The sequence below is a fragment of the Lissotriton helveticus genome, chromosome 2_1 (assembly GCF_964261635.1).
Source record: "Lissotriton helveticus chromosome 2_1, aLisHel1.1, whole genome shotgun sequence".
In the NCBI taxonomy this organism is placed as follows: Eukaryota; Metazoa; Chordata; class Amphibia; order Caudata; family Salamandridae; genus Lissotriton; species Lissotriton helveticus.
Window position 1 is genome coordinate 61,745,780 of NC_136059.1, and position 22,606 is coordinate 61,768,385.

Here is a 22,606-nt window from a genome sequence, read left to right on the forward strand (position 1 = left end):
GCTGCCTGTGTCGAGGAGGCCGGTGGTCACGGCAGTGGCCTGGTGGCAGGGTGAGTGTGGACGCTCTGGCAAATGCTTTGGCCTTCCCAGAAGTGAACCACGCCCAGAGCCCCGGCCTATTTATTCACACTCCTAAGCTGGAGTGGTGTACGTTGGACCAGCTCACTCGGATTCCGCTTTCAAGGGGGGAACGACACAGCTACATGACTGAGATCTTCTCCATTGCCTGAATTAACATGGTTGCGTCTACTGTCCAAAACACTACAAGCACCAGCACCAGCAGTATATGTACACATGGAGAGGTCTATGCTCTGCATAGTGAAGTCTGTCTAGCACATCACCGCTACACTTGGCATTGTGTGCATTGTTATTGATGGGTGACTTGCCTCCTTCACACATACTTGGTTCCAATCCAATCCAATCAGAAATTCGTATAGCGCACTACTCACCCAGAGGGTCTCAAGGCGCTTAGGGGAGAGGAGTTCACTACTGATTGAACAACCAGGTCTTAAGTTGATTCCTGAAGGAGAGGTGGTTCTGGGTATGATGGAGGTGGGAGGGGAGGGAATTCCAGGTCTTAGCCGCCAGGTAGGAGAAGGATCTACCTCCCATGGTGGATCTTCAAATGCGTGGAATCGCGGCGAGGGCTTGGTTGGACGAACGCAGTTGGCGGGTGGGGGTGTAGAAGGTCAGGCGGTTGTTAAGGTATCTGGGTCCTAGGTCGTGGAGGGCCTTGTGTGCGTGAGTGAGGAGACGAAACGTGATCCTCTTGCTGACGGGGAGCCAGTGCAGGACTCTCAGGTGTCCGGATATGTGGTTGTGTCGAGGTATGTCCTGGATGAGTCGTGAGGAGGCGTTCTGAATGCGTTGAAGTCTTTCCTGCAGTTTGGCTGTGGTTCCGGTGTAGAGGGTGTTTCCGTAGTCCAGGCGGCTGGTGACAAGTGCTTGGGTGACCGTCTTCCTTGTTTCGATGGGGATCCATCGGAAGATCTTTCGGAGAATGTGTAGGATGTTAAAACATGATGATGAGACGGCGTTGACTTGTCTGGTCATCGAGAGGGAGGAGTCTAGGATGAAGCCCAGGTTTCGTGCATGGTCCGTTGGTTTGGGTGCGCTGCCTAGGGCCAGGGGCCACCAGGAGTCGTCCCTGGCAGAGGGGGATGATCCCAGGAAGAGGACTTCCGTCTTGTCTGAGTTCAGTTTTAGGCGGCTGTTCTTCATCCACTCAGCTACTTCTTTCATCCCTTCGTGTAGGTTGGTTCTGGCGGTGGTTGGGTCTTTGGTGAGGGAGAGGATCAGCTGGGTGTCGTCGGCGTAGGAGATGATGTTAAGGTCGTGTTGGCGTGCGATGGATGCGAGGGGGCTCATGTAGACGTTGAAGAGGGTGCGATGGATGCGAGGGGGCTCATGTAGAACTTGAAGAGGGTGGGGCTGAGCGACGAACCTTGTGGTATTCGGCAGATGACTTCGGTGGCCTCTGATCTGAACGGGGGGAGGCGGACTCTCTGGGTTCTTCCGGCGAGGAATGAGATGATCCAGTCCAGTGCCTTATCTTGTATCCCGATGTTGCTGAGGCATTGAATTAAGGTTTGGTGACAGAGCGTGTCGAACGCTGCGGAGAGGTCCAGGAGGATGAGGGCCACTGTTTCCCCATTGTCGAGTAGGGTTCGGATGTCGTCTGTGGCTGCCCCATCATTCAGCTATTGTGTGGCTAAGGGACCATGTTGTTTTGGGAAGGTCTGTTGTCCTGTTCTGCACTGCCTCGGTGGTATTAGGGGGGTGGTCCAAGGGGGACGTCCTGGTGGTGGTGGGTGTTGTGGCCTTCTTGGGTGTCGGAGCTGCATGATCAGTAGCTCTATGACATATTTTGGTCTTCAGATGTGGCTCTGGGCTGGGCTCCCTTTCATACTGTAGGTGGTTGTTCTGCTTTGCACCAGTAAAAGGCAGATATTAAATTCTTACTGCTAAGACGGTTTATCGCCTGTTTTTGGATCGCATTGTAATTTGACTGGTCGTTGAAAATATCGGGAAATGGTATTTTTGTGGGGCTTGTTTCTGCACATGATTAGCGTTAGTTGTCGCACTCATTCGTGGCGATGGTTTTTTTGCGGGAGCTTTCTCTGGAAAACTGGCGATATCGGTAGTTTTCACCAGGTTGAGAAACCTGATGATATTTCTTTCACCACTTTTGCTGCGCTAAAGTGCTGATAATTCAGCGGTAAGTCCTTGAGAACAAGCCCCATCGTTTTTTCTCCGTCCAGATTCCTGCACCCAGCCTCTTTTTTAAATAAAAATAGTAATCATTTTTTGCCCCTGGGAGTTTTTGTGGGATCCCCTGAGCAGGCCTAGGGGGTCATGGTGTTTGTACCCTGCCAGCTTTTCTTGTTTTTCATATTTTTTCTTGTGATTCACATGCAGCTACAACAAAGTCCTAATAAACACAATGGCTCATTTTCGAGTCACCCTATAACCCAACAGTGGGGACTTAGCGCTGAGTTATCGGCACGTTAGCGCAGCAAAAGTGGTGAGAGAATTATCGCCCCATTCTCAAGTTGGTGCACACTGCCACATTGGCCACAGTCTGACGGTACCAACACAGTGGATAATGAACATCCTTCCGCAGACAAAGATTCTGGCTGTGCTGCACCTGTAGGCCTCTTGTGGTATATAAATAAATAATACCGGGACTATTTTTGACTATATTAACAATAACAGATAGCTCAATAAATAAGAGGCAGGATCCGATGTGTCAGAGTCAAAAGGATTTATTCAGGCAAAAGGGAAGGGACTGGAACGGGACAGCCTGAAATAAAACAGGAAGGAAGGAAGGCAGCTGCACCATTTCATCGACAGTGCAGCATATATATAGTAAAACATTACATTACATTACATACAGTAGGCGTAACTTATGACAAACGTAAGATAAGAAGACATGGGTGGAGAAAGAAGGCGTGTACAGGGCGTGCATTGAGACATGTGGTATGAACGTCACAGAAGTGTCATGAATGGGGCGGAAACATGGAGAGGGCTACCTGAGCAGCTGGGACCTTTAACCTAGTGGTGCTCGCAAAACGGGCAATGACGTGTTACTAGGGAGAACTGGGGGCTATGACTTCTGCGCTAGAAGAGGAGACTAAAGTCTGCGGTGTCAGAACGACATGTACCTATGACATATCTGGTATCTGGTGTTTGGAGTACATGTTGATAGAATCCAAAAGTTATCGGGGCAAAGGCTACTTGACATTAAGACTGGAGCATGCATTATTCTACATGTATTGCGTGTGCTAGGAATATTCTATGAATATTAATACAGTATTTCTCTTGCATGGAGACAGAAAGACTAGACCATAGCTGAAACTGTTGATGCGGTTCAGTAGCTTAGGAATGCAGAGAAGGAGGGCTGGACTGATAACTAGAAGCATAACATACTCTTGGCAGACAGGCGGGCAGAGCCAGGCCGGGCACTGCGCTGCGCGAAAGGAAGTAAGTGAAGGGTCAGGGATGCAGGTGGGGGCTGTATCGCTCCTCAGTGTGGGTTCAGGAGACTGGAGCTTGAATCTGATGTCCGAGCCCTTTTGAGGCCTAGAAACGGGGACAATTCAATGAATTAACGTGCACACCGTAAAACGTGGCAACATAGGCCTAATACTCGTTGCTTTCACGAGAACTGGAAACTGGCATACTAGAGTTGGACACAACTATGATTGCGTCTTTAATCGATCATGAGGGGATACATGCATATCTGTTAAAGATTAGACTGAAAATGTCAACATTATCGGCACCATCTTGCTCTCCTTGGGCCCATTCGTGCGCGTAAGCGGCAGCCATTTTGTGCACCATGGCCTCCCTGCCCCTCACCGATAGCCAGCATCTCTCTCTCTCTCTCGACCTCGCAGGCAAACCCCCCCGCGCGCTGACAACCCCCCCCCGCTCTCACATGTCTTGGGTCATAAACCCCTCTTCAGCGCGGCTCTGCCTCGGAACCCCATCCTGTTCCCAGCGCGACACTTCCCTTCATTCCTTTCATGGTCCCAGGCCCTTTGATGCAAACCCTCTTTTTCTGTGTGCCCGTTTGTCTTCCTCATTCCCAGGCCACCACCTAAGCTCTGCGGATACTGTTTATTGCCCCCCCCGTACAGTAGGAAGCTCCCCTCATTAAAAGACCCTCGAGTTGATCAAAGCCCCCACCCTATGAGATCCGATCAAACCCCCCACATTCCGTGAATCGGCGGAATGTCCAGCTGCGCGATAATCATCACCTGTTGTGACCGGGGTGGGGGACTTCTGCTGTATATGTGTGTGGGAACGGGCTTGGAGCGGGGGTTCCGAGAATGTCTTTCCGTACATCAAAGCATTGCCAAGAATGTGTTGTATGTAATAAAGCAATAAACCTGTGTATAAGAGGCCAGGCCTCAGAGATGCGGTTAGAGCACCTCGTGACGATACTTGCTGTCCGAACTGATGTGTTCTCCTCCGGAGTGAATTAAAACCCTTGTTTCCTGCCTTCCAGTCTCCAGCGCCTGCCTCTTCATTGGTTAATAACTTGTGGTTTAAGAGGCGACACCGCCGGGCAATACTTAAGGTTCAGTTAATTCGGCTGGTAGCCTGACCTTTAACAATTGGCGTCCCAAACGTGGGGCCCATCAGTGACTCGTGGATCCAGTGGGAGAGGTCCTGACGACAGAGTGAACGACTGCAACGATCGGGAGCGCGCCTGTCCGATAGACCCTCGTCTGACAGCCGATCATCCGAACTTCACTGGTTCCGAACAGACCTCTCTCGAGTGATCTACGGTCCTGACTGGGAACCATCAGGAGTGCCGCGAGGAATACGAGGAAAAGAGGACGATCGGGCGCTGGATTCGGAAGACGAGAAACTGTCCATGCGGTCCGGGTAAGGTCGTGTAAACACGACGAATTACGAAATGGTCATTTGAATTGTCTAGAAAATACTAGTATTACTCTTTGTTAATTTATTTGGAGATCCTCTGTCTGCAAACGGAGAAACAACAGGCTCTCCCTTTGCAAACGGTGGAGGATAGGTAATACAACTGTCGTGTCTATCTTTCTCCCCCACTGATTAATTACTTGAAACTGAACTATTGTTCACAGACTGTTTTTCTGGAGATTCTCTGTCTGCAAACAGGAAAGAGCCCCTCTCCCCACCCTTTTTACAGATAGTGAAAGGGTAGGTAACGCAGACCTTTTGCGAGCCTGCTTATTCTCCCCACTGAATTGTTTTTTTATTTTTATATTGGTTCATGAGGTATTCACTGCTTGCAAACAACGTAGAATAGAAATATTCTGTCTAGTCTTTGCACACAGTGATAAGATAGGCAGTGCTGACTTTTTGTCCCTCGTTGCGAGCCGTCATGTCTGTCTTCTCCCCACTGATCGGTAGCCTGTTTAGCCCGGACCGCTTATTAGAGATGAACCATCCGGCTCCACCGGAAGGCACCCCTAATAAGGACATGTTCATGAAGCATGGATTGATCGCTATAGCCTATAACAAACTGTGGCATAAATATACGACAAAGAATGGAGAAAGTCAGTGGCCACTGATAGGATCCTTCGATGATGACAAAATAAACGCGCTAGAAACAGCCCTAGGTAAAAACAAGACAACGCCCGCTATGCTTGATAGTTTTGGCATGTGGCGCAAAGAAACTGAACAACGTAAAAGGAAAATTGAGAGTAGGTTGGAAAAAGAGCTGCGAAAAGCAGCCCACCTAGCTGCTCAGAAACTAGAAGGAGAGATAAAGGAAAGAGAGAAAGCCAAACAGAAACTAGAAATGGAAACATCAAGCCAGTGCCCGGTTAGAACGCCCTCCATGCTCTACCCTGATTTATCCGCGAGACAAAAACGAGCGAGCGATGATCTGCTGTTAGGCCCTCCGACCATCTACATGCCCCCTCCATATGCCCCTTCCCAACCCCTAGCACAGCACTCACCACCCCCAGGTACAAACGAGGGTAGCGCCACAGCTTCGGCCCCCATGGCCTCTGTGCCGGCCGAACCCCTTGTATTAAATACTACGCAAACGGCAACGTTGGGCGACCCTGAGATCCGAGGGACCGGTTCCGCAAGAATAAACAGACTAAGCAAAGATGAGCGAACAGGGATCGACAAGATAGTAAGAACCCTGGTAGAAAGGAAGGAAGGTGAAGAGTACATCACGGATATGTTTAAATCAATCCAATCCAAAAGTAACTTTATTCGATTGAATTTACAATCATAAAAGTAAATCGTACAATACATATACAGTTATTTACAACATTTTGTTCTTCATATAGTAGTTGGCTGCTATGTACAATAATATGTCCGTTTTGGCATAAAATCAGTTTTCTTTATAACAACAGTATAAAAATAATATTTACTGTGCAGACGCCGCGAGGTTAGACCGAATTTTGATACAAGCTTTTAAATAATAAGCAACTGTTTTTGCAACATAAGGAGAGTCTAAGCATTGTAGTGCCAGGAGGGCAGGTCTACATCTTCTCAGTCCTAGTGATCTAAGCAAAGGGATCAACCAACGTTTGCGCGGAATTTCATAAAAAGTACAAAATAAAGTTGCATGTAACATAGACTGAGGGGTACAGTCATCACAGGGACATTTGGCCAATTCACGTGACCAATCTGAGGGTATAGGAAATGAGACAAGGCGGTAGAAAGAGTTAAATCTAAAACGAGTTAAAACATATCTGTCATGGTTAGACAAGTAAAAAGACAGGTAGGGTTGCAGGCCATATGAGGATTGAATCGACATTAGGTGGATAGTCGACTGCTTGCTGATTTCAGAGCACAAGCGTAGATCACTCAGATGCGAGACACATAGCTTCTTTAAAGACTTTCTAGATATGGTCAAGAGTGAAGTAGGGTTTATAAAAAACTCTAGGCAGTTCAAATCATTCAGAAATTTATATACATACAACAGCCAAGGAATCTTTTTCCAATGGGTCAAGGTGAGGCAGTCCGTTATTAGTGACCGAGTTAGGAGACATTGTTCCTTGGTCCATATACGGTGCCACAGGAGAATCGGTTGATACCTTATGGTGTCAGATAGGTACTCCCAACCGAGTTCCATATGGCTACCGTAATTGGAGGCACTTCTGGGTAGAGCTAATATGTACTTCAGGAAGTCATTTTCGACTACCTGGAGTTCTTGGACAGGGGCATAGCCCCATACACCCGCTCCGTAGGTAGCCACACTGATGCATTTAGCTTGATAGATTTGCAATATTGCTGCAGGAGCGGGCTTGCCCAGTTTCCTTGAGAATGAGGTTAGTGCTGATGTTGTGCGCTGGAGCTGCAGTTTTCTACTAGATATGGCAGGTTTCCACGACATTTGATAGTCAATGAGAATTCCTAAGTACGGATAGTACCTAGCGCTATCTAGCCTAGTGTTCTCAATATAGATGGACTTACACTTCTGGGCTTTCTTACCAACATGCATTACAAAGGTCTTAGATTTGTTGACTTTAAGACCAAGTGAAAGCATATATTGGCAATACTTGTTAAGTTGTAACTGGAGCTGGTTGGGTGTCCTTGCTAAAATTACCGAATCATCGGCATAAAGAAGTGCTGGAACCGGGCGAGCTTTTATACAGGGGAGGTCCTTGTTCCCTATCAGCATTGCTTGTTCCAAGCCATTAGTATAGATGTTGAATAGGAATGGGGCAAGGACACACCCTTGTCTAACTCCTTTTGTGATTCCAAATGAATCCGTTAGTTCTCCGTTAATACCAAACCTCACACAGGCTTTGGCATCCGAATAGAGCTCTCGGAGGAACTTCAGGATTGGAGGGTCTACTCCCAGTTTGCTTAGGATCTCCCATAGCTTGGAATGTATCACACAGTCGAATGCGGAAGTTAAATCCACATAGACCAAATAAAGATTGCCACCTTTAGCCCAAGCATATTTCCCCATAAGTAAGGTGAGGTTAAGAGCCTGTTCCACTGTACCTAATCCCTCTTGGAACCCAAACTGGAGGTCTGTGATTATCTTATTCTCCTTCGCCCAGTCCTGGAGACGTTCCAAAAGAAGTCTCCCAGCGACCTTACCCAGCGAGTCCAAGAGGGAAATTGGTCGGTAGCAAGCTGGATTGTCTCTATCTCCCTTCTTGAAGATAGGGAGAAGGACAGAAGTGGACCAGGAATTGATTAAACCAACCTGAGAGGCTGCGGACATAACTTGAGTTACTATTGGGGACCATAATTCGAGGTTGTTTACAAAGATATCTAGGGGAACCCCATCAGGGCCGGGGGCTTTACCAGTCTTGGAAGACGTTAGCGCTGTGTTCACGTCTCCAAGGTCAAAATGAATGTCTATTGGGTAGATGTTATTACTATTGGTACAGGTCTCCCCAGATGTGATATCATCAGTAGTTGGTGATGGATCCCCAAATATCTGGGAGAAATGGGTTACCCATTTTTCAGCAGGTACCGCCACATCTAAATGGGAAGAGGCGGTATCGTCTGCCAAAAAAGGGGACTTAACTGTTTGCCAAAATAACGTGCTGTCCTTTGATTTTATACTCTCATGAAGTTGAGCCCAAAGGTTATTTTTTATTTCACGTTTGCAAGCTTTTATGGCCAGTTTATATTGCCTTCTTAAAAATGAAATTTGAACTGTGTCCCTGTCTTGGCTATGAAGGGCTCGTTTGAGTGCGTTATGGGCCCTACGACAATCGGAGTCAAACCACCCCGACTATCTTTATCTTTTTTCATGGTGTGATGGCGGGTAAGTTCCTGCCGCATGGTTTCTAGCATCTTTGCAAAACTACACAAAACCAGCTGTGGAGGTGAAGTCTCATCTAAACAGGTGTATATTTGAGGGAGGGTTTGTTGGATAACCTTTTCAGTGACCTCTTTGGGGTTAATCTTAGACCACTTTACTGTGTAACCATTAGTTCGACCCATCTCCAGTGATTGCTGCATTAAAATACTGGACTTGGTGCTAGATACGGGAACCAAGGTAAAAGTTATTGTAATACTATTGGGAAAGTGGTCACTAGAAGGGTCTGTACCGGTAGAAAAGTTTTTTAATCTGGGTCCTAGAATCTGCGAACACAGTATAAAGTCGATCGTTGACAACAATCCTCTACCATGGAATGTTGGCTTAAAGTCGACGGCAGGTGTTACAAGTTCGTTCGCAAATTCGAGTTCCAGTGAGAATAAAGATGTATTAAAAGCTGACCCTAAGCTAGAATGGACAAAGTGGGTGATGGGAGAATCATGCTCATCTTGGAGGCCACATACACCTTTGTTGTAATTACTACATAAATAGATATTAAAGTCCCCACCCCACACAAAATAACATTGTGACTGAGCATTTATGGCTTTCTGGTCATGCAGAAATAGAGTAATTTCCGTCAATGACTTTACACTGTCAACCGATGGCACATTGTTATACATATTTATAACATAGTAAACAGAGCTTTTAACAGTAAACTTAAGGATTTGAGAGATTGCGGACACCTGAAATAATTCGATCATGCTAAACGGAATTTGGTTCGAGACATAGATAGCCAGTCCGCCCTTGTGTCTACCTTGAGCAGATGGAGTAGCGGACATGTGAAAAGTTTTAAATCCGTGGATGTGAATCGGCTCAATGGCCCAGGTTTCCTGGAGGCAGACTATGTCATGGCTGTTAACCAGGTCGATCCAGGGTTGTAAATGTGTTTTTGACCTAAGGCCCGCTACGTTCCAGTACATGATAGCAAGATCCCTAGTGGAGGGTGAAGGGGTATATGAGGTCAAGAGGTGATCAGGCGGTGTTAGATCACAAATGTGAGGGGACGGAGTGGTGGGAAAGACAATGTTATTAGGTAGACTAGTTGACATAGATAAACTAGTTTGTAGGCTTATATGTATCTCCTCCGAAGTAATAGGAGGAGCAGAGCTGAGAACACAAACCTGCGAAGATGACAAATGCAAAGAGGATTTTAACAGTGGAGTGAGGGGTTCAATGACAGCACCGGGCAGGGAAAAATAATTGGGTGTTGCCACCCAATTGTTGCCTAAAGAATGGGTTGTGGGGATCTGGGTATCTATAGTGTCTTGGATGTTGTCGGAGAGAACTGATGGTCAGTCAACCATGTCCAGACATTCATATCTGTTGGATAATGGTGGACCTCTCCAGTTGGAAGGATGTCCAAAGACTGAGTTGGAAGAGCCATAACCTGCCCAGTGACCTTGGTCTCTGTTCCCATCCCAGTTACCCACTCTCGTCCAGCTCCAAGGGGGGACTGTGTTGTGACGTGGAACCGGGGGGTAGAAATATGACAGGTTGGAAGAGGTGTGGCGCCGCGGCCAGGGCGACTGACACTGGAATCTGGGGACCACGGTTCGATCCCCGGCTCCGGCGGCAGGTTAGCCCAGCACCATGTGACTCTGGGCAATAGCTCGCTTAATCTTCCCGACGGCCCCCAGCGCCTAGAGACCCTTACGGGTGATTGTGCGCTTTACAAATGTGGACTTTACAAATGTGGACTTTTTATGGGTGGCTATCCCTTCAGCAGAAGTGCGATCGCCCCAGGAGCAAATGTGCTCTACCGTATTGGGGTCATCAAAGTTCACTATGATGCAGTCGCCCTGAATGTTTTTGGGCACAGTACCGAGCCATGGTACTTTACGAACGGTGGTAACTCTGTTGTCCAAAAAAGTTGGTAAGGGTCTATTGTTGGACAACCAGTAGATAACTTTGTTCTTGAGTGACCAAATTGGCTCGTCTTGACTGGGGGGGAGTTCAGGGACACCTGTCATAATTACCACATAAGGAGATGCCTCAGGTGGAAGATGTACCGGACGGGGCCCTCTCTTTCGGTTCTTAGGGACGTTGTTAAAGCCAACCAATTGTTGCTTCGGATGGGAGGGTGCTGGCGTGGGAAGGGAAGGCTGAGAAGGGGTTTTTTGTTGAATAAGCTGTTGATCATTTGGTTTATTAGAATTGATCGGGGATTTGGGTGGTAAGCGTTTCGGTGCCTTCGGTGGAAGTTGAGGCTTAGACTGGGCAGGTGGTGGTTGTTTTTGAATAGGTTTCGGCACGGACATTTGGTTAGTGTTGTTGTTAGGAGAAATCGTTGTTGTTGCCAAGCTGGGCTTAGAGATTTTGCTATTATTTGATAGGGGTTTCCCTGAAGCAGGATTTGAAATTTGTATACTAGTCTTGATTTGGTCGGGAGCGGAGGACAATTGAGTTAGTTGAACTAGTTGGATTTGCACCTGATGTAATACCTTTTCAATTGGAATAAGGTACGACTTAAGTAGTTCACCTATTTTATTAAGCAATAGGGTATCGTTACCACAGGTGATGTTAGTTGTATTCCCATTGTCATCCAGGCTACTGTCGCTATCGTAGCTACTGGAACTACTAAGATTTAAGTTATCATCGGTGAGAATCGTTGCAGGTGCTAGCATGAGAGAGGGTGGTTGATCGGAGGTTGGTACAAGGTTAATAGGTTGGAGGGGGAGATGTGAAGTAGAAAGGGTATTGGGGATAGTCGTGGATGGAAAGGTAGTGAAGTTCTGTAAATGAGCAGTTTTCCTTCTTTTTGACTTTCTTTTAGGAATGGCCCCTTCTCGTATACCCCTATCTGTGACTGGAGAGGGATCGGGGGCACTGTGAGTGGCAAATATAAGTGGGGATTTTTCAAGAGACAGGTGAGATTCTGACAAATCTAAAGTTGCCGAGAGGTCCACTGTACTGGGCACCGTGTTTACCTCGGCGTGGACTAACACTGGCAGAGGTAGTTCTGCTGAACGTAGCGGAGTTACCGCAGTGGCCAGTAGGCCCATAGAGGAACGTCTCGCTATGGCCAGGTCCTGGGAGACTCGGCGATTTAATAAAATAATACCCTGCTCGATGGCATCGTTAGCCTTAGTAATAAATTGGTCAATCGGACCGATGACTTCGGCAGCGGCCAAAGCCTGTTTTTTAACAGTGTTTCTAGTATTTCGAGGAGACATACTATAGATCAGTTAATGGCTCACTAGTACTAGTGTAGCTAAAAGAAGCAAGTTAAAAGATAAAAGCTAAAATACTCTGACAGTAACAAATGAAGGGAGGAACATAGAACGAACAACCATAAATGAGGTAGCCCAGTCCAGTCTTGCACAGGCTTGAACGGGCCCGCCCTTTGCCCGGGCTTCGCCCCGCGCTGCGTCCCGCGCTGCGGGAGGGACTGAACTGGTTTATATGTTGTATTATGATAAGGGGGCGTGGCCGCCGGGGGAAGAGGCACCAGCTGTGCAAGCTAGAGGCTGCTGGTCCTCGCAGTCCCCCGGTGTGGTCGGCAGTAGTTTGGTTTTAATCTTTGGTCCAGCGCACACTGGGAGCATGCAGAGTTGCCGCCGAATGCGGAACTGCTCCCACCAGCAGCGCGACCTGGCAGCAGAGCCCCTTTGAACTGAGAATCCCTCCGTGGGTGATGAACAGCTTCCTTGTCCTAAAATCCGGCAAAACAGAGTAAGTGAGCGGCACCCGCGGAGCGGGTGTCGCGAAAGTTAAATGAACAGTGATGAGGGGGCGTGGCCGCCGGGGGAAGAGGCACCAGCTGTGCAAGCTAGAGGCTGCTGGTCCTCGCAGTCCCCCGGTGTGGTCGGCAGTAGTTTGGTTTTAATCTTTGGTCCAGCGCACACTGGGAGCATGCAGAGTTGCCGCCGAATGCGGAACTGCTCCCACCAGCAGCGCGACCTGGCAGCAGAGCCCCTTTGAACTGAGAATCCCTCCGTGGGTGATGAACAGCTTCCTTGTCCTAAAATCCGGCAAAACAGAGTAAGTGAGTAAATCATATACAGGGAGTCACAGACGACACTTTACTGTACGACTGTGTTACCATGTCTTGAACGCATACGAGGACCGATATCGAGACAAAGGTCCCGAGGGCCTAACGACTCTGTACCGGAAGGTCGATATCGGGGATGAGGGCGAGTGTGATGTGACGGACCTCCTTACGCGTACGCTTGAGGTTTTCCGCCACCTCACTGAACGTGAATCGGGAACTAAACCCACGACATCCGTGGCGACCGAACCACAAACTGAGCAACCTAGCGCCATGATGCCAATACGAGAGGCTGCCCCTTACTGGTTGCCTCCACGAGGTGCAGGGACTCACGATGATGCAAACCACCAAGATGCAAAAGGAAGAGTAGTGTACAACTGGGTCTACCAGCCATGGGACCGACAAGAGATTCTGACATTCCGGAAATCTCTACCCGACCTACGTAAAAACCCCACTGCCTTCTATACTGAATTGGGTACAGCCCTAGGTTCAACGATTATGACCCTGGCTGACATCGACTTGTTTTTCGGGTTATGTCTACCAGCTGATGTGTGGAAGCAAATCCGGAAAGTCACCACCATGAGCTGCTCGGACATACCTGGACACAATTCGAGGAAATTGATAAACAACGAGGACCGGGACAAAAGCCTTTGAAATCCATTTTAGACCTCCCAGATAAAATCGTGCAGAAATTAAAAACCCTGATTCCAGAAAAGAAAGTGGACTGGTCGATAGTAACGGCCTGTCGCCAGAAACCCCAGGAGGATGTATCGGAATACTTCTCTCGGTTCAAAACAGTGTTCTCCGATTACAGCGGCCAGGACATGACCACTGCAACCGGACACCATCTATTTGTCCAGAATTATGTTAAGGGTCTGTCATCCGAGGTCTCCCAAAAACTACAGGCTAGCGAGAGTAGTTGGGCAGCCTCCAAACCTACGGCTATCCTCAAGATGGCCCAATATTATGAACATCAGAAAAATGAAAACGATAGGGCAACAGAGAGAAAGAAGAAGGACTTGAAAGAGAGGGTGATGATAGCCCAGCTGCAAGGGGTGACTATAGGACGAGACCAATACCGGGGAAACTATCAGACGAACGCCCCTAAGCCCCAGGACCGCACTTCGACTCCCCACAGTGGACGTACAGACATTAGAGAGGATCAGTGTGCTTTCTGTAAAGGGACTGGCCATTGGAAATCCCAGTGCCCAGTTCTTCTGGACATGATCAGAAACAAAGACCCCAAGGACATAGCAAATGGGCCGAGAAATAAGGGACAACAGTGAGGGCCCCCAAATGACACGATTAACGACAGATCAGGTAGACCAAATACATTTGATCGACCCAGGCAGAACCAATACCAGCAATCTGACTATGATGACACCCACAACTTTGCATAGGACTGCCAAGGGCAAGGGAGGGATCCAGTCGAGCTCTATGTTGACCAGCAAGGCCCTTACGTCACTGCTAAGGTCCTGGGTACCAAGTCTCCATTTCTGGTAGACACTGGCGCAACACGTAGTGCGTTATCTAAACGACTGATTCCGGGGGCACCCTTGTCTGGCTCACTTATAACATCGACAGGTTTCGATGGAACGCCCTCCACTAACCCTTTGTCCGCCCCGATCCTCTTTGACGTAGAAAACAACACCACTGACACCACGTTTTTGCTTTCCTCCAATAGCCCTGACACCATTATGGGACTTGACCTATTGAAACACTTCCGAGCGACGATCAGATGTTCTCAAGACGGAGTTCGAGTTTTCCTTTACGACAACCCTGTCCTACTTAGACATTGCCCTCCCCGACGCATGTTTTCCATCTCCGACGCTGACACATCCCTACTTGACACTCTGCCTCCGTATCTGTGGGCCAAGGCGGATTCGGACGTAGGGCGCATGCTGATTGACCCAGTGCACATTACTGTCCGACCAGACGCAACTCTCCCAAAACTTCCACAATATCGGATATCTCCCGAGGGCGAGAAGGCATTAGCTAAGATTATCCAGTCACTGATAGACGCAGGAGTGGTAGAGGAAGTAGTTAGCAACGTTTGCAACAGCCCTATCTTGCCCATCATCAAGAAACAGGGAGAGGGAGATGAGAAAGCATACCGTTTTATCATTGACCTACGAGAGATCAACAAAGTAGTGGTACCCCAGTACCCTGTGGTCTCGGACATCACCACCATCCTGACTTTGATTCCTTCTACTGCCACCACCTTCACTGTCATTGACCTAAAAAACGCATTCTTTTCCATCCCCATCCACCCAGACAGCCGATACCTCTTCGGCTTCACCCTAAAAAAACGCTCATATAGGTTCTGCCGAGCACCCCAGGGCTACACAGAAAGCCCTAGCATCTACAGCCAGGCCCTCAAGAGACAACTAGATCGAGTCCAGTTACCCGACGGAGAGGTGTTAGTGCAATATGTCGATGACATCCTCTTAGCAGCCGACACCACTCCATTAGCAGTCACAGCCACCATTCAACTCCTGCACTTCCTTGCGGAAAATGGCCACAAGGTCTCCAAGAAGAAGTTGCAATTCTGCCAACCCCAGGTCACTTACCTAGGCCACCTTTTGTCCAAAGACGGAAGGAAACTCACTCCTGATCGAATCCAAACCATTCTCGATACTCCTGTCCCTAAGACCCAGAAGCAGGTACGCTCCCTATTAGGCCTCACCTCCTTCTGCCGACAGTGGTTACCAAACTTTAGCCTCGTTGTGAAGCCACTGCTTTCTCTGCTAGGTAAAGACGTCCCCTTCCCACTCCCTTGGACCCCTGAGTGTCAAACCTCCTTCACGGAACTACGAGATGCCCTTTGTTCAGCCCCTGTCCTAGGTACCCCTGACTACAAAAAGCCCTTCTCCCTTTACACTCACGAAAGGGAGGGGTGCGCTTTATCTGTCCTGACCCAGGCCATTGGCCCAAAGCAACGACCGTGCGCTTACTTCTCTGCCACTCTTGACCCTGTAGCCAGAGCCTTGCCTGCCTGCCTTCGAGCTGTAGCTGCTGCTGCAATCTCTATCCGACAGAGTGAGGGGATCGTACTCTCGAATTCCCTCACGGTACTGGTACCCCATGCGGTCGACACCCTCCTGAACCAAACCAAGACGCAACACCTGACGAGTGCACGACTGACTGGATACGAACTGACCTTACTTGCACCCCATATCGCCCTGAAAAGATGCACCACACTGAACCCGGCAACTCTGTTACCCTTGCCAGAGAACGATCCCAACGTGCACCCTGTACATGACTGTGTGACTCTTACGGACGAACAGACTAGAAGTAGGGTTGACCTCAGAGACACGGCTTTCCCTGACCCTGACGGAGAGCTGTGGGTGGACGGTTCTTGCATCAAACTCCCCGATGGCACCACTTCCGCTGCCTATGCAGTCACCACGGCCCGAACTGTAGTTGAGACAGCCCGTATCACGCAACGATCTGCCCAGGCAGCGGAACTGATTGCCCTGACCCGAGCCTGCATCCTGGCAACAGGAACTACAGCGAACGTTTACACCGACAGCCAGTATGCCTTTGGGGTGGTTCACCATTTTGGACTCCTTTGGAGGGAAAGGGGATTCTTGACCTCACACGGCACCCCCATTTTGCACGGGGATCTAGTCTCCGCCTTGATCGAGGCCGTCCTTCTCCCCAACAAGCTTGCAGTCGTCAAATGCCAGGCACACAAAAAGGTGACGGACATCATTGGGCAGGGAAATGCGCTAGCCGACATCACTGCCCGAACGACAGCTGAAAATAGGACGACAACACATATGTACGTGACCAGGTCACAAGCAGAAAAATGGACTGACGCTAGAGACACTATTAGAGACATTCAAACGGCTAGCACACAACACGAGTTGACTGAATGGACACGGGTGGGATTGAAAGACGATGAAGGCTGCTGGCGGACAAGAGACACAAACAAGTGGTTGCTACCTGATTCATACTTGATTCCAATACTGGCTATGGCACACTTCCAAGCCCACATAGGATCAGCCCCCATGATTGAACTTGTCTCCAGGGTTTGGCACAATGATAAAATCACAGATTCCGCCAAACGTCTGGTCCAACAATGCTTGATATGCCTGCAACACAACCCCGGGAAAGGAACTGTAGTGCCCCGGGGAGGATTTGGGGTCCCAAACCACCCATTTGAGGTCCTGCAAATGGACTACATCCAGCTAGATAGGTGCCAAGGCCTGAAATATGTACTTGTCGTGGTGTGCGCCTTTAGCAAATGGGTGGAAGCATACCCAACCCGTGACAACACTGCTATGGCCACCGCGAAGGTACTGTTAAAGGAGTTTTTCCCCCGTTACGGCCTTTGTCGTATTTTATGGAGCGATAATGGCCCCCACTTCATAGCCGAAGTCATCCAGTTCATCTTAAAGGGGTTGGGCATCAAGCAAAAATTTCACGCAGTCTTTCACCCCCAGTCCGCTGGACTTGTTGAGCGACACAATGCCACACTAAAACTTAAACTGGCCAAGATAGTAGCTACCACGGGTCTGAAATGGCCAGACGCCCTCCCAATAGCATTGCTATCGATGCGTTCCACCCCCACCAGACATCACTTAACCCCTTATGAAGTTGTTTTCGGCCGACCCATGAGTATCTGGTCAGCACCAAAGCCAACTTCCATTCATGACGTCCCGGACGTCCTAATGTCTGATTATCTGTATAAGTTGACTGAAACTCTGTCTGTCATTCATCAGCAGGTGCAGCAGGCCATCCCCGATGCTTCCAGGGGTCCGGGTCACGCCATCCAACCCGGGGATTTCGTGCTGATCCGAAACTTTCAGCGGGCGAAAAGTTTGGAACCCCGGTGGACGGGCCCCTGGCAAGTGTTAATCACCACCCGGACGGCTCTTCGTGTGGAGGGGAAAAGGCATTGGCTGCACGCGCACCACTGTAAGAAGGTCTCCCCGACCCTGGCCACGACAGAAAACATCGGCGACCAAGAAGAGCTCCTGAACAAGGACCGACCGTCACTAACCTGCTATCCTGATACCGAAGCACTTGAACTTTCAAAATTCCCTGATCCCACTGTGCCATCCAGAGAAGGGTATTTCCTGCGTCGAAAGGAGGGAGCTTCGGCTAAGTAGACCACAAACTAAGTTGAAACTCAACACGGTGACCCAAAGCGATCAAGGGTTGCCTGGAGAGAAGCTAAACTAAGTCTGTGGTTCTGCCCACTACCGAGCACCTTGAAAATGAAGATGATGGAAGCGCCAGATAAGAAGATGATGGAAGCGCTAAATAAGAAGATGATGGAGACAACAGGAAATACCCACTACAGAAACCCAAGAACAGACAGACTCCACGGCTCAAAGACAATTGCACTCTTCATCGCAATCCTTTTTTGCTTTCTCCTCATGACCACACTCTGGATTGTGGAAGAAAATGCACCTGCTCACGAAACATTCCTGACCACTGCTCAGCCTACCACCACGAAGGAACATTATCTGATTTCGCTCTCTCCCCAACTCAGAGAGAGGCGAAAGGAGTTTTGGAATAACTCTTTCGTACAGCTCCTTCACCAGCACAATCTTGCCACCAATGCCACCAACTGTTGGATCTGTGGGTTGCTACCCCACGCCACTGGACACTCGATACCATTCATCCCTTCGCCCTTCTCAGTTCATGGCTCCTGCCTTGCTTGGCTGATCCTCCTGCAAGAAAGCTATAAGGACAATGCCACCTCCAGCAAAACCGTAACGCATTTCTCCCACGGGGTCCGGCGAAACAAAACAAAGACACACTTCTGCCCGCAGACCTCCAATGACTCCATCCACATGGACATCCCTGCTAAAGAACGAATTGAAATGCAGGTGTTCAACAATCCAACCAGACCCACCTTCTCCTACCTGCGGAAACGAACGGCTGCCACTCTGACTGTGGCCCTATCAGTCGTCAACGTCACAGGCCACATGTGCATAGAAGGACATGGGACACAGCTGGTGGGCCGCAGTGCTTGCCGGTTTACCAGAACTTTGGACACTACGGATCCACCTTCCTTTGTGTCGTCCCCAAACATGTATTTCGTCTGCGGCACAAAGGCCTACACCTGGCTCCCCAAAGGCTGGGGGGGCACTTGTTTCATCTCCTTCGTACTTCCTCCGACTTATGTGGCCCCAGCGAATCATCATAGGCAAAAACGAGCCAAGGACGTTGAGCAAGCCGACTCAACAGGAGCACAGTTCCTCGATGCTATGAAGGGACTTGTTCCTCTTTGGGGCCCGATGGCAAACAGCCGGGCCATCCGACATTTGACTCAGGCAGGTGAGACAACAATGAACATCACAGCTGGTATCTTTGCCAACAACACCGCCGAACTCCAAGCGGTCCGCTTGGTGGCCCTACAGAACCGCCTTGTCCTAGATGTGGTTCTTGCGGACCGTGGTGGAGCATGCCGCATTATTGGGTCCAGCTGCTGTACATACATACCGGACAACTCGCCCTCAGTGTACAAAGCCATCGAACATCTTCACAGACTCTCTTCAGAAGTCCACCAGGAACAGGAAGAATGGTCGCTTGGTGGTTGGTTCTGGAACACTGTTAAGAACTGGGGCTGGAGACTGTTCACCATTATCCTAATTCCGGTAGTAGTAATATGTGGCCTATGCTTAGGAATTCAATGTCTGCCACCCCTGTGTTCATTATGTGCACACTGTATTTGCCCTAAGGCCGTGGACTTTGGAAATGAACGCATGGGAGCATTATATGATGCCGAGGTTGGGAATTTGATGAAGATTGACATTGAGTAGGCAAGTTGGCTAGATATGTTGAAAAGGGAGGACTGTTAAAGATTAGACTGAAAATGTCAACATTATCGGCACCATCTTGCTCTCCTTGGGCCCATTCGTGCGCGTAAGCGGCAGCCATTTTGTGCACCATGGCCTCCCTGCCCCTCACCGATAGCCAGCGTCTCTCTCTCTCTCTCGACCTCGCAGGCAAAACCCCCCGCGCGCTGACAACCCCCCCGCTCTCACATGTCTTGGGTCATAAACCCCTCTTCAGCGCGGCTCTGCCTCGGAACCCCATCCTGTTCCCAGCGCGACACTTCCCTTCATTCCTTTCATGGTCCCAGGCCCTTTGATGCAAACCCCCTTTTTCTGTGTGCCCATTTGTCTTCCTCATTCCCAGGCCACCACCTAAGCTCTGCGGATACTGTTTATTGCCCCCCCCCGTACAGTAGGAAGCTCCCCTCATTAAAAGACCCTCGAGTTGATCAAAGCCCCCACCCTATGAGATCCGATCAAACCCCCCACATTCCGTGAATCGGCGGAATGTCCAGCTGCGCGATAATCATCACCTGTTGTGACCGGGGTGGGGGACTTCTGCTGTATATGTGTGTGGGAACGGGCTTGGAGCGGGGGTTCCGAGAATGTCTTTCCGTACATCAAAGCATTGCCAAGAATGTGTTGTATGTAATAAAGCAATAAACCTGTGTATAAGAGGCCAGGCCTCAGAGATGCGGTTAGAGCACCTCGTGACGATACTTGCTGTCCGAACTGATGTGTTCTCCTCCGGAGTGAATTAAAACCCTTGTTTCCTGCCTTCCAGTCTCCAGCGCCTGCCTCTTCATTGGTTAATAACTTGTGGTTTAAGAGGCGACACCGCCGGGCAATACTTAAGGTTCTGTTAATTCGGCTGGTAGCCTGACCTTTAACATATCGATCATGCACATATAGCATAGGATGGGGAACACGTAGGCACATACAACATGGCAAAATTTACTTTTCCACATTCCCTCCTTGTGCCCTACGTTTCCATCAGGGAACCTCAATATTCATGATACCATCTATCTGTTCATATAGCATCATTTGCTCGTCTCGAATTGTCTTAGAACGGGACTTAGGACTAGGAATACAAGAGGTAGCACACATGCCGCAAATCGCAGGGCCACATTGTAAACAGAGGCAGCAACTGAATATGATCATTACTGCTATACCAAGGAATGACAATACTTTCCATCCCCAGGCAGATATGATACTCCAGAGCCAACCGGACCATGTCCAGGTGCCTGGATTCTGGTGTAACTGATGGGCAATTTTATGAAGTCTGGTTATAGCTGAATAAACAGTCGGCGCGTTATTAGGAATGAAAATGCAGCAACTAGATCCGATGACTCTACATGCTCCTCCTCTATCGGCCAGTATGACAACAAGAACGAGACGATTTTGGAGCACGACAAAACGCATAGCAGATTGCTCTTCGGTTAAGTTACCTAGAGCGGAAGTAGTCTCATTCACTACTGCTTCAAGGGTTCTGGTTAACCTACGTATTAACTTACTATTCTGGACAGGACCTATAAAGAAAAAGAAACCTTTATTGAAGTCTTGATACTGTTCTAGAGCAGTTTCAGTTTGATCGACAATTGGGGACTCAGTCTCCCTTTTATGTCTAATGTGTACTAGATGTGTGTTTCTGTGATAATCAGATGGAGCTAGAAAAACTGGTGGCAGTAGAAAGGCAATATAACATGTTCCATCCCAATCGAGGGGCAGACGAACATATGCGGTCTGACCACAAACAAAATAAGAATGACGTGAGGCTTTGAAAATAGATTTCCCACTGTCACTATACTCGACCACAGTAGTACAATCACTATGTCCTACATGTGCGGAACCATTCTTTCTGACACATAATTCGCCTTTGACTGGTAGTACTGAAATAGCAGGCAAATCTGGGGTAGTATCGGACTGGACATTCAAGACCATGAAATTCGAGGAATAATTACCTAAATCATATACTTCATTTTCTAGATCTAACCCTGTTCTATGGGAAAGACCTTGCTTGTCTGGGAAACATGTACGATTCAGAAGGGACATATCAGTTGAGGATGACGTTAACGTGGACCATGCTCCACACGAACCATTATGTGAAAACGGATAGGGAAAGAGTGGCAGAACTCCCTTCGGTGTCTGGAAAGGGGGAAGTCGACCACACACCCAACAATTAGTGGCATTGCTGGTCTGGTGTGAATAGTGCAACATTCGGATAAAAGTAGTATTACGCATAGCAAGACGATAGGATAACTCGTGAGGAGGCAGATCACTAAATGTGTGCTCTACTGTAACATTAGAAAACATATGTACATGTGAAATAGGAAAACATAAATGTAACGCATAACTTATGCATGTAACCATAAGACTCAGGAACAATAAAAAGAATAGAACGATAATACATCTCTTAGAGTTTTGACTAACTCTCTCACTGTGTGGGTCTATCTCATACATGTCAGAAACCTGTCTAACCGTTTCACCCGAGAGGGACTTAGACAATTAAACTGGCTGACTTACTAGACCGCAACTTTGCTTTATACTCCTGCTGCGGAGTTTTCTCTAACAGGGGAATTTTAGATTCAATGTCTGGGCAGTCCTTGAGAACGGGGCAGTCCTTGAGAAAAGTTTTAGGTTTCAGTCCGTGGAATTTCTTGACGTGGCTCACGTGTAGCCACCCTTTGCGGTTCTCGACCTTCACTGCTGTCCGGGTGGTGAGAAGGACGAGGCGGGGCTCCTTCCAGCGGGGCTCCAGCGGACTTGAACGATCAAAGTTCCTTATAAGGACCATATCACCCGGAACGACCTCATGCGGTTTCACCTCGGTGTTGTCTGGAAATGCAGCGGCAACCTGTGAACGACAAGATTGTAGTGCAGACATCAAGGAGGCAAGGTAATCTGTCAGCATATTACTGTCAATATCGGTAATAGTACGGGGTCTAGGTGTACCCCACATGTTAGCGGGACGTCCAAACACTACCTCATAGGGAGATAGACCTGAACGGGAGTGAGCAACCATTCTCATGT